Here is a 12,150-nt window from a genome sequence, read left to right as displayed (position 1 = left end):
GGAGAGAGAGAGAGGGAGAGGGTGGTGTGTGGAGCAGAGCCTTCGATGTTGGTGAATGACTCATCAGAGGGAGGCTATTCTGTTGAGATTCCCTCCGGGAACGCCACTGTGGAAGGAAGGAAGAATCCTCCTCACCACAGGGAGAGGAGGAGAGAAAGAGAGACAGACAGGGAGAGAGAGAGAGAAGGAGACAGAGAGAAGGAATGAGGAAAGGACAGAGAGGGAAAGTGTGGATGATGACTCAGGGTCGTACGGCGAGTGGCAGGGGAGGGATGTATGGAGGAGGGAGGGAGGGAGGGGAGGGGAGGGATGAATTACTCATCAGAGCATGTGGAATCTCATACGGCTATCACAGGACTGACTGTGTGCTTCCCGCATGGCTGCTGCTCACCCGCTACCCGCCCGCCATTAGCCCCAAGCGCTGACCACGGATCAGCCTCACATTTCCATCCAAGAGGTGAACAAAATGTGTGGAGGGCGAGGTCGGAAGGGCGGTGGGAGAATTAACTTGAAAGTAGTGTTTGATTTATTTTTAATCAAACTTGTGTTCACTCCCGCCTGGCTACCTAGAGGCACTGAGTGCGGACCTGACTGCTGAATTAGATCAGTGGCTCTCAACCTTTTCAGGCCGCAACCCCCAAAAGAATCATATTTTAACTGCCCCCCCACAACCCAGACGAGCACTAAGAGTTGAGGCATTACATTTTGTAGATCACGGTTCTGTTGTGAAAATAGCAGATCTACATGCTCACAACGTTCACAATTTCTGCCTCTAATATTTGACAATTTGACCAATGTTTGATTTGTCATTTGAGAGGTCCTTAAATTGTCACTTTAGAAATGTGCAGCTACGCTCTATACCCTCTTGGGGGTCCAGACCCACAGGTTGAGAACCACTGAATTAGATTTGAGCTCTTTTCAGCAAAGCAGAATCTAGGTGGCTTAGGTCCTCAGAGTAAGAGCAAGAAGTCTCGAGGAGCTACAAAGTCTTTCTTACCCATAACCTGCCACCAATGTGTGTGTGTGTGTGTGTGTGTGTGCGTGTGTGTGTGTGTGTGTGCGTGTGTGTGTGTGTGTGTGCGTGTGTGTGTGGGACTTGCCCATATTGAAATCCTCGCTTTCTAAAATATAACATCAGCTCTTGCCTCTTGACTCTTGCCAAAGCCTTTTGAATTTCAACAGAAGCTGAAGTCGTCCCCCCCCCCCCCCCCCACCAGAAGATGCCCCCCCCCCCTCCCTCCCCGCCCGCCATTAAGCATGTCTTACAGTGCGTTGACAGAATCGGTGCCATAGCCTTAATTCTGGCACGTGGCTGCTCAATTAACCACTGGTTTCCGTTAATGTGGGTGGCAGTACAGGTTGGTGTCCTGGTTTTAATCAGGGATGAAAACAGCTTTATAAGGGATAGATATTGTAGTGCTTCGGAAGATGAGTTTCACCTGAGCCTTTGTTTGTTTGCATACATTTGGGTTTTAAATTCAAGCAAGTTGGCGCACGTCTTTCTGCTCTTGTCTGAATTAAGCAATGCTGTGGAAACATGTAATCTGAGCTCAGACTTTTATTCCCAAATAATATGAGCAAGCCGTTGCTTTCTATCTGTTTTTGATGGGAAACAAAGCATAACAGTTGAGGTCCAGAGTTTCTGGGCCTCAACAATATGTTAAGTTCACATAGGAACAACCATATCGACTTCTTTTCTCATTTGGTGCATACGTCATGTGTTTGTATGACAAAGAGATGCCACACACACCTGTAGTAGTGAGGTCCCGGCCAATTTATAAAAATATGAAAAAGTCACACACTATTTGTATGTGTACATAACAGAGAACAAACACCACAGCATTTGCCAGCAAAGCCGCCTTCTTCGGGGTTAAATACAGAGGTGCAAAGGATCACCAACCACAGGTGGAGAACTGACCCCGGTCCAACCAATCACAGGGTGGTTAAAACTGGTTCAGTGGGACAATTATTTAAGTGTATGCAGGAAAACAGCAAATATAGAGTATACATTGTATTATTCCAAAAAGTTCAATAATAACTTTAGAAATTAGGTTAATGCAGTAAACAATACAATACACATATTGTCTTACCTATATGAAAATCTGAAAGAATCACAAGCAATAGAACCACACATAAAAAGATCATTGTTAGAGACATTACATTTGTAATACAAAAGACAAGGTAGTCAACGATAGCAAGCAAACATAGAGTGCCATTTTAGATCAATTTGATAAAAGAAACACGATCATAATAGGTATGTGTCTGCCAGGAAATAAAGTTGCATGGATCTTATTCTCCATCATGTCCCAATATAATGTGTCTGTATCAGTAGCTATGACTGTGCAATGACATGTGTTGTATTTGTATGTCTCATAAAAGGCACATAGCTAAAGAGTACATGTGTCTTTTTAGTGGATGCTTAAATAGGTTCCACACTTTCAGATCTCAGTCAATGCAGCCTTCAACAGACAGATGAGTCTTATACAGTATGTATATTAGTGGAGCAGGCCTGTGGATGAGTTTTACTGTGTTTAACTGATAGATCAAGTGAAAGCGTGACATTAGCATGACATGCAAAATGTTTTCTCTTTACCAACATGTGACTGGAAGGCCGAACCAGTAGAAGCTTTTGGATGTGTGCGTTGGTGATTCATAGATTCTGACAGGGAGCCAAAAACGCCAAACAAGTCGGGAACTGGCATCTGTGTGTGTGGTGTGGGTGTGGGCCCACACACAGGTTTATTGTCTCCGCCAGGCCGGGCGGCCGAAAGCTGGAGAGACGTGTGTGCGTGTCTGTGAACAGCTAACCTCCGGCACCGTTGGACCGATCAGCATGAAACTTTGCACTCACGCACACTCCCAGTAGCCCAAGGAAGAATGTCTGCCTCAAAGTTTTCACATGGGCCTATTGCTCCACCAGCAGGCTGATTTTTCTTGATACATTTCTTGATAGGCCTATTACTCCTAAATATTTTGTCCAAACCTCCTGTAGATGGGTAAACATTATCTATATAGTCATATACCAATCATATGTCTAATGAGTATTGAATATGAAAAATCTGACAAAGTTTTTACGGTCAGTGGCCTGTATTGCACAAAATGCCACAAATCATGAAACTTTGCACGCACATTCCCACTATAGGCCAAGGAAGAAGCCACCCTACATTTTTCAAATCGGCCTCAAAACGTGAAATGATTCACGTTTTGGCCTGTAACTATTTAACTGTAGGTCATAGGCCTCCGACAGATATTGGACAAGCCTGCCCTCTAGCTTGCCCTTGGGGGAGGCAGGGAGGAAAGCAGCGTCCAATTCATTCCCTATGGAAGTCACATGTTTTGAAGAAGCAAGCTTCGCTCTAGCTTTAAGCTAGAGGCATGCAAGATGCAGTCTTCCATAGGGAATCAATTGGACGCTGCTCCCCCCCCCTGATCACATGACACATGTGATCAAAATGCATAAGTCAGATCTTTCAGATCACATTCCAATTGGCTTCGAAAGTTTGCGTCCCCGGGAGCGTGTCGCTATTTCTACAAGTCATCTTTTCGACAACCAAACCTAACCCTAACCCTAACCTCCGTGGGGTGAGTAGCGATAGCTGCCGATGCTCCGTTGTCGAAATGATGTGTGTTCGAAAAAGCGAGATTTCCCCATCTACCCCGGGTAGGCATCCCGGCCTGGTGGAGACCTGTTTTCTAGTTTTATGTGTGCGTATCCAACAATTGATGAGACGATGAGCTCCTTGGTGGCATGACTCAACAAGAGAAAAGAACATGCCTTTGGGACCATCAGAACCCACCAAAAAACATGCACGCACGGTCGCACGCGCAGAAACTCAAATGCACATACAGTATCATGCACACATCCAGTAAAATCCTAGGAACCCTATGGATCCATTTGGTTACATTTAGAGCAGGGGTCTTCAACGTTTTCAGGCCAAGGACCCCTTAGCTGAGAGAGAGATGAAGCAGTGACCCCCACTACATATTGTATAAAATTGTGTTGCAGATTAAAAAATGTTCATAGATTTCTTAGACAGCTTAGACTTGTTTGACAGCACTGTCATAAAGTTGGAGTAATTATTTTCAGACATTTAACCACTTGAACCGTCAAAAACGTGGTATGCTCTTCTTTTCCCTCTACAAACCTCTTTGCCAACTGCGAGGCGTTGTAGCTTGTAGATCTGCTATTTTTGGCTAATGTTCCACTCAGGATAGGGATTCTAGAGTTCAAATGGTCAAAGTAAAAAACATGATCCTATCACACAAAGATTTGGCGGCCCCCCTGTAGTAACTCTGAGGACCCCCTTGGGGTCCCGACCCCACTGTTGAAGACCCCTGATTTAGGAGTAACACATGGATAAATCAACACCAAGGATCTTTGCCTGTGCACACACAGACACCCCCCTCCTAGCAGCAGCGGCACAGAGTCCTAGATCTTTAATTGACGTTGCCATTAGGGTGTGGACTCACAAAGTTCTCACCGTACAAGAACCACTCAAAATCCAGAGCAAACAACGCTGACAAAGGTGAGAGGGCTAGGAAAAGTGGAGCAGACTGTGTGCAAAAAACAGAATGAACCCTCCTCACCTGGTTTCAGCCAATCAGCTTGCAGTGGTGTAAAGTAACTACTGTTCTTTAGGTATTTGTACTTTACTTGAGTATTTCCAATACCTTTCCTTCTACTTCACTACATCTAGGATCCAAATATTGTACTTTTACTCCACTACATAATTTATTTGAAAACTTTCGTTACTTTGCAGATATAAATTATGATATTACCAGTAAGACGCCCTAAGGGCGAGAAGTGACCTCGCTCTAAATGGCATAGAAGCGACCTCACCCTAAAAGGCGAGGTCGCGCACATTGGCGCGTGCACGCATCCACCTGGGTGACAGCAGACTGCTGGACATAAACTAGTCATAGCCCTGTTTTATACCATGGCTATTTGAAAATAGCCGATCTTCGTGACGCGTTGTGTTCTTGTAGATCTGCTATTTTCAAACACTTTTACTTTTGGTACTTTAACTGTCCTACTGCCAGATGTTATAATGTATTTATTGGGGCTGGTGCCAGCAAAAAGCAGCTTACCTTTGCGATGTTATAGAAAATTATCTATTGATATTTTCAAACTAATTATTTTTACAATACAACGCTCATATGTGTACTTTGGCCTAGCTGGCGGCAGAGGGCAGCCTTATACAAAGAATTCATGTGAATTGGGCCATTTCGCTTGCAATCCATTCAGAGCACAGATATGCATTTTCTAGAACAGATCCACAGAAAACAGCCAGGAAGTGATTGCTAACGTGCGGTGGATTTTTGAGAGCAGCGTTACGGGAGATGTTTTTACAGTACACGGCGGCGCGACCCCCCTTCAGCTTACAGTCATCAGCAGAGGTAAAAAGAACGAGCCGTATTGGCAACGCGCCGCCGTCAAAATTGGGGCGAACGGGAACGTCCGAAGCAGTAAAAGAGTTAAGTACATTTTGATGCCAACACTTTCATACTGTACTTTTACTCAAGTACATTTTTAATTCCAGACTTTTACTTTTTGAGTGGTTTACACTTTTTGAGTGGTGGAAGCTGCTCCTGTGATTGGCTACGTCCGTGGCTACTGTATGTGGGTGGGTGGCCGGCGGGCTGGCTGGCCGGTGGACTGTGTCTGTAGCCTGGCAATATATCTGGCAATACCTCTTCTGACCACACTCCCCCCTGAGCACTCACTATGAGCACCTGAGCAGCCCTCAGTCTGCTTAATTTCCTCCACTGGAGTAACTAGAACTGCACTCAGTCGAGGTGCAGTCACACACACACACACACACACACACACACACACACACACACACACACACACACACACACACACACACACACACACACACACACACACACACACACACACACACACACACACACACACACACACACACACACACACACACACACACACACACACCACAGCATGACACAGCAAGGGGTAAATCGGTTAGGGGTCATTGAGGTCAACACAAGCCCAGAAGAGGCCAGACACACACACACACACACACACACACACACACACACACACACACACACACACACACACACACACACACACACACACACACACACACACACACACACACACACACACACACACACACACAGATCATTTTAAGGTATTTGTACTTTACTTGAGTATTTCCAATAGTTTTACTTCTACTACATACAGTATACCTCAACCCCTGTATATACCTCAAGGTGCGCAGGCCTCCACCGCTCAGTTCACACGGGTGTGATTTTCACTTGTAGATCTGCTATTTTCAAATATTTTTTATTACTTTTACTTTTGGTACTTTAAGTACATTTTGGTGCCAACACGTTCATACTTTTACTCAAGTACTTCTTGAATTCCAGACTTTTACATGTGAGGGTGCCCTCACACCAAAATACCTAGAGTGGAATCCACCAATGCATTTCAATGAGAATGGAGCGTTTTTTGCCAGTAGAGGATTTCTGCAAAAAACGCTCCATTCTCATTGAAATGCATTGGCGGATTCCACTCTAGGTATTTTGGTGTGTGGGCACCCTAACAGAGTACATTCTTAATTCAGACCTATATACAGTATTGAAACTTTTACTCAAGTGAGTACTTTTTCCACCATTGGGTAGGACTATGTAGCTAACTAACTAGTAAATAGAGACGGGTGTAATCAAAGTGTTGCATTTGTACAATGGTCATTTCCTCGATAATTAGCAATATCTTATAGGTTTAATTAATGGGATGCTGTTTGTGTGTCCCTCTTTTATAGATTCTCTGAATATGATAAATGATTTGATTAGAGGGATCCTCACCCACTTAACAGCTCTGACCAGGAACAATAAATCAATTATATTTTAACAGAAGGCAACGATTTGAAGCCTGCGCTACTGAAAACATCTGTCAACATGTGTGGCTGTTGTAAACAGATAAGAACTGTGCAGAACTAGAGGTGAAGAAGAAAATAAACACTAGAATATAGAACTGCCAGGTCTCAGCTGTAGTAGGACTGCCTTACACACACACACACACACACACACACACACACACACACACACACACACACACACACACACACACACACACACACACACACACACACACACACACACACACACACACAGACACCTGACACAAATCTCCCAACTCACAGACACCAGGGCTCAGTCCGTACTCCGTAGTCTGTACACATGTGTATGCATTGCAGATGCAGGCAGACAAACATGTGCGCGCACACGCCACAGACATAAAAAACTCTCCAGCTCTCAAGTACCATAACTGTTTGTTTTCATACTGAATGCTAAGCTGCTCACTGTTGTTGAATTTCATTTATGCGCCAATGGAGTGTGGAATGAATGCAATTCAATTGCCAGTCTTCCTCTCCAGTCCTCATCTACTGTTTGTCGGAGTGTGTGTGTGCCATACGTGACTGCAGACTTCATACTCACAGTCTCTGGAGTTTGCCTTGCTTGAAACTATTTGCTCGTAATCATAAAGAGAAACTGAGCTTTCATGGCCAAGATGAAATCCTCCACAGCATGTGAGAAGAGTTCCTCTGTTCAGCACAGATATTTAGAATTATTCTGAACTTTGTCTCAATTCAACACTTCCCTTTGCCAGAGATTTACAGTTGATTTCTTGTCTGTTTGGGGTCAGTGATGCATATTAGGAAACTTCACTAGCACTCTCCTTGCATTGCAAAACCAGCAGAAAGTTGAACTCAGCTCATGTGTCTGTATGCATTGTGCAACACACTCTGTAGTGCAATTCTGTTTGATGTTGCAGATACAGCCAAGCCAATAGGTAGTGAGTGTGTGTGTGTGTGTGTGTGTGTGTGTGTGTGTGTGTGTGTGTGTGTGTGTGTGTGTGTGTGTGTGTGTGTGTGTGTGTGTGTGTGTGTGTGTGTGTGTGTGTGTGTGTGTGTGTGTGTGTGTGTGTACGTGTACGCGCGTGTGGCTGGGTTATTTACGAGCAAGGAAAAGAGTGTGAGTTTTGGCACACCGTTTGCCAGAAATTGACTGTTTCGATGCCAAAAATTCACCAAACTCAGCTTGCAGAGCTGGACATGTTTTATCTTTCAAAACCGTCCTGCAAATCATGGTGGAGTGGTTTTACTCTACACACTAACTTTCATATCTCTCTCTCTCTCTAAATATAATAAAAAGATACAGTAGGAAAGGTAGTCTAATATTTTCTGTCAAAATGATTATTAGCAACAGTAGGGGGCAACATATTTTGGAGTGAGAAATTAAACTGTTCCTCATAACGATGCAGACGAGAGCAACGCCTCCCAGTACAGTAGTCTGTCCAAGCCTTCCTCTGCCAGACTGCCACTAAATGGGCATCTGGTTAGCCACTCTACAGTGTCATATGAAAATCATCTTCAAGCTCACATATATCTTAAGATTCTACATCTGCTATTTTCACTCATTTCTGTATTTTGGAATTTGAAAAACATCTTTGAAGACCGTTGCCTCTGACATGCCCAAAGTATGGATGCCAGGTTCATAGTGGCTAATACCTCATTTGTAATTGTAAATAGATACATTTCAAAAAGGGGAAACCCATCCTCCCCAAAACGTTCCTCCATAACATTGGTTTCTCGGTTCTATTGAAGGAAGGTATTCAAGGCACTGGGGAAACATTGTCATTTATTTATTTATCTTATTTATGCTCTTTATGTTGGCTTTTGCATCAGTCTTGTGAGCGGGATTCTTCCATTTTGGCTTCACAAAGGAAATGTGTTTCTGTGCTTTGTGTCCCCTCAAAGCATTTTGATGTGCTAGTAACGCAAGTAATGTCGGTCTGCAAAGCACATGTTGAACTGACAAGTCTGTTAAATATCAGCGCCACATCCATGTGACATAACTGATGTGGACATAAATAAATACTTCAATTGTGTGTGTGCGTACGTGTGCGTGTGTGTGTGTGTGTGTGTGCATAGAACACATCTTATTTTAAGGTTGAACAAAGAGCTGTTTTTTGTTGGCACCAGAATGATGGGAGCCACAATATGACAAGCAGGCCTGAGGCGACCCAAAGCCCAGAAATGTGCCTCCTTGGAACTTCCTACTCATTCCATGGGTATAATAAGTACGATGGATTGATGCCGTCCTTACTCCAAACCCAACAGTTTTGGTAATAACCTTTTGTATCTCTTAAGTTAACCCAAATATTACGTTTTCATGACACACGGTTGATAGCATTATTTCAATACCCATTTCCACTATGCGCTTATTATTTCAATGCATCTTTGTCTTGGCTGATTTAGCAGACAGCAATATGATCTTTAGACTTGGCACATACTGCAAGTATGTGCATTAAAACAACATGTTGGGTTGACATGACACCCTCCGCTGTCACCTCAGTGACACTGATGTCATCCCTATTCCCAACATGCTTTTCTGTGCTCTACGTCTACGTAATGTAGCCCTTATTACTTGCGCCAGCAGAGCGTGCAAGTACTGCGTTCGGCTGCGTATGTACGTAGGTAGGTATGTTCGTAGGTAGGTATGTAGGTAGGTAGGTATGTAGGTAGCGTGTGTGTTTACGCCTGTAGCCCTATCAGGGACCAGCATTTCTGGCAACATCATCATTAACAGAGGGACCAGAATTCCTGGTGATGCCAGTGGTGAGCGCACCTCATGGCTGCTGGTGCACAAGTACAAGGCGCAAGTTGGCACCTCGACAGAGTGCAGTTCTAGTTACTCCAGTGGAGGAAATTAAGCAGCTGAGGGCTGCTCAGGTGCTCATAGTGAGTGCTCAGGGGGGAGTAGTTAGGGTCTTTAAGTCTCTACAGCAAACAGCCTACTTCCAACGGCTCCAAACTGCCAGTCTGTTGTAGTCAAACGTTGTCATTTAAAAGTCGGGCGACAAACATTGCATTCAGACGGCTGGCAGACTCTGGTTTACACAAATTGACAGTTTTGCCAGGTCTGCTCATTATAAGCGACTTTGATCTTGTTTTTTCCTATAATGTTGCTAGTTGTGGGTTGCTTTTGCTTGGGCTTGTGTGTGTTGTGTAGTTGCTTATTTGGCCTTGCTTTCAACGTTCTTTTAGAAAACAGCTAATGTAATGTAATGCAAACTGGTCGCTTCGTTTGGGCTTGTTTTCTTATTGACCTGGTCGCTTGTTTCACTCACAGAATCTGGCAACCGGAGGTGATCTGTGCTCTCCGTGCAGAGAGGGGGAAAAAAACAACACGGGCAGCTGCAGCACTATTACTAGCCCACTAGCTTTGCTTTGGATTCGATTGTAATAGGAATTGAGAGTTGAGATTGAGAATATGGTATTTAGATAATGTGCGACGGGAAAATGTCTCTGGCTTGTTTAGGCTCGCATGGTTCATCATCAGTAGCAAAACTGTCCACTCACAACCCACTCAATCCTACTCCTAGAAAGCAAGACCAGTCCTCCATCAGCGGGTCCCGACGGCTTTATCAACGGATTCGACGACAAGCGTCTCTTGCCGAAAAGCTGCAGATGGCTCCCTTTCGGCAGCAAGTGCTTTTTTCCGCAGACGTCGTCCAAGAATCTGTGCGGTTAAAAGCTGCCTTTACTCGTGGACACCTCGACTCATAGCCAGGGCTGGGAATCAAACCTGGGACCTTCTGCTCTACCAATTCAGCTGCCCATACAACTGACACTTAGAAAGAAACAACTCTATGAAACCATGTGCTGCTGAACTAATACAAGTCTTTCCAAATGTCCTTAAAAAGTATGGCGAGCTGGACTTCCTCGCGTCTGGTGACATTTCTACCTCTCTGTGAGCTCTGTTGTCAAATCGACCCTGGCTTTATTAAGCGTGACAGGCGATAAAGAAAGTTTCAAGGCTCTTGTTGCAAGAGGCCATGACTGGAGCGATTGAGGCTAAAATTAATGCAACAGGGATAGGGTCCTTTTCCTGCCAGTGGAGCCTTGGCAACAACTCGTTAGGGTTATAATAAATCACATTGTTATTAAAGAACATGTACATAATGGAATAAACACGCCCCCTGTTCCCGAGGATGAGGGAAGTGTTGAAGTGTGGAAGATAAACTCAGTTTAACTTGTTTTGCATCTCCCCAACACACATTCACAGTATGAACCTATTAACCTACAATGTAGGGTGTACTCCAAGACTACTACAAAACCCATTAAAGGACAACTTTGTTTTTTTACAACACTTGTTAATATTTTAGATTGTAATTAGAGAAAAGAAAAAGTGAGTGTTAAAATGTTTTCATTTGCTTCGTTAATTGTTTTATCGCGTTTACCGTGCTAAAATGTGGGGCATGCGTACGCATGGGGGCATGCGTACAAGTGGCTAAATATGTCTTTTTAGACACAATAAGCCAGCAGTTTCTTTATTGCTATTTACTGTAACACTTCTAGCCCATCCAACCATGAAAAGTTGCGTTGTATGGGAATGGGCTTATTCTGTGTAAAATGACATATTTAGCCACTTGTACGCATGCCCCCAACCACTGAAATAAGAATCTCTAAAACAATAGAAAGAAGTAAATGAAATAATTTAACACTCATCTTTTATATTATTTAATTACAATCTAAAATATGAACCCTTGTTGTAAAAAACTAAAGTTGTCCTTTAACTCGATTATTTTTGGCTAATGTCACAAATGTTTGGATAGCATAGCCTACGCCTTTTTCTTTGAAACCAAGATAACAGTTGTTTAAGAAAATCGTCATTTTGAGGGTAATGTAAGAAATCGTACATGTTCAAAGCTGCCTGTTGAGATGCTGATTGAAGCCTAGCCCGTATGAAACCCTTGTTTGTTAAATCGGCAAACATAATGTATTTTGAGTTGTTTTATAACAAAAATAGCCTATTCTCGTCAACCTTCGTCTGTGGCTTGGCTGCCTAATTAATAATTCTCGTCAATCTACCTCTGTGGCTTTGAAAGAGTTAACTAGGCATAGTTATTTCTAAAAAATACCTCTGCTTCCGGGAGTTTAGCATACAACCCAAGCTCTGCTATTGAAATCTATTCTCTTCCTACTACACAAAACAGCAAATTTGCCCTTTAAAAAACTCTAAGGTCAAGCAGTACATGTAATGTCGGGCTACTGACTTTAGACTAGGGCATTCACCAAATATTCGAATATTCGAACATTCGAATATCAAAGTCAC

The sequence above is a fragment of the Nannobrachium achirus genome (assembly GCF_963921795.1).
Source record: "Nannobrachium achirus genome assembly, chromosome: 3".
Classification (NCBI taxonomy): Eukaryota; Metazoa; Chordata; class Actinopteri; order Myctophiformes; family Myctophidae; genus Nannobrachium; species Nannobrachium achirus.
The sequence above is the reverse complement of the archived record's forward strand: the minus strand, read 5'-3'. Positions refer to the sequence as shown.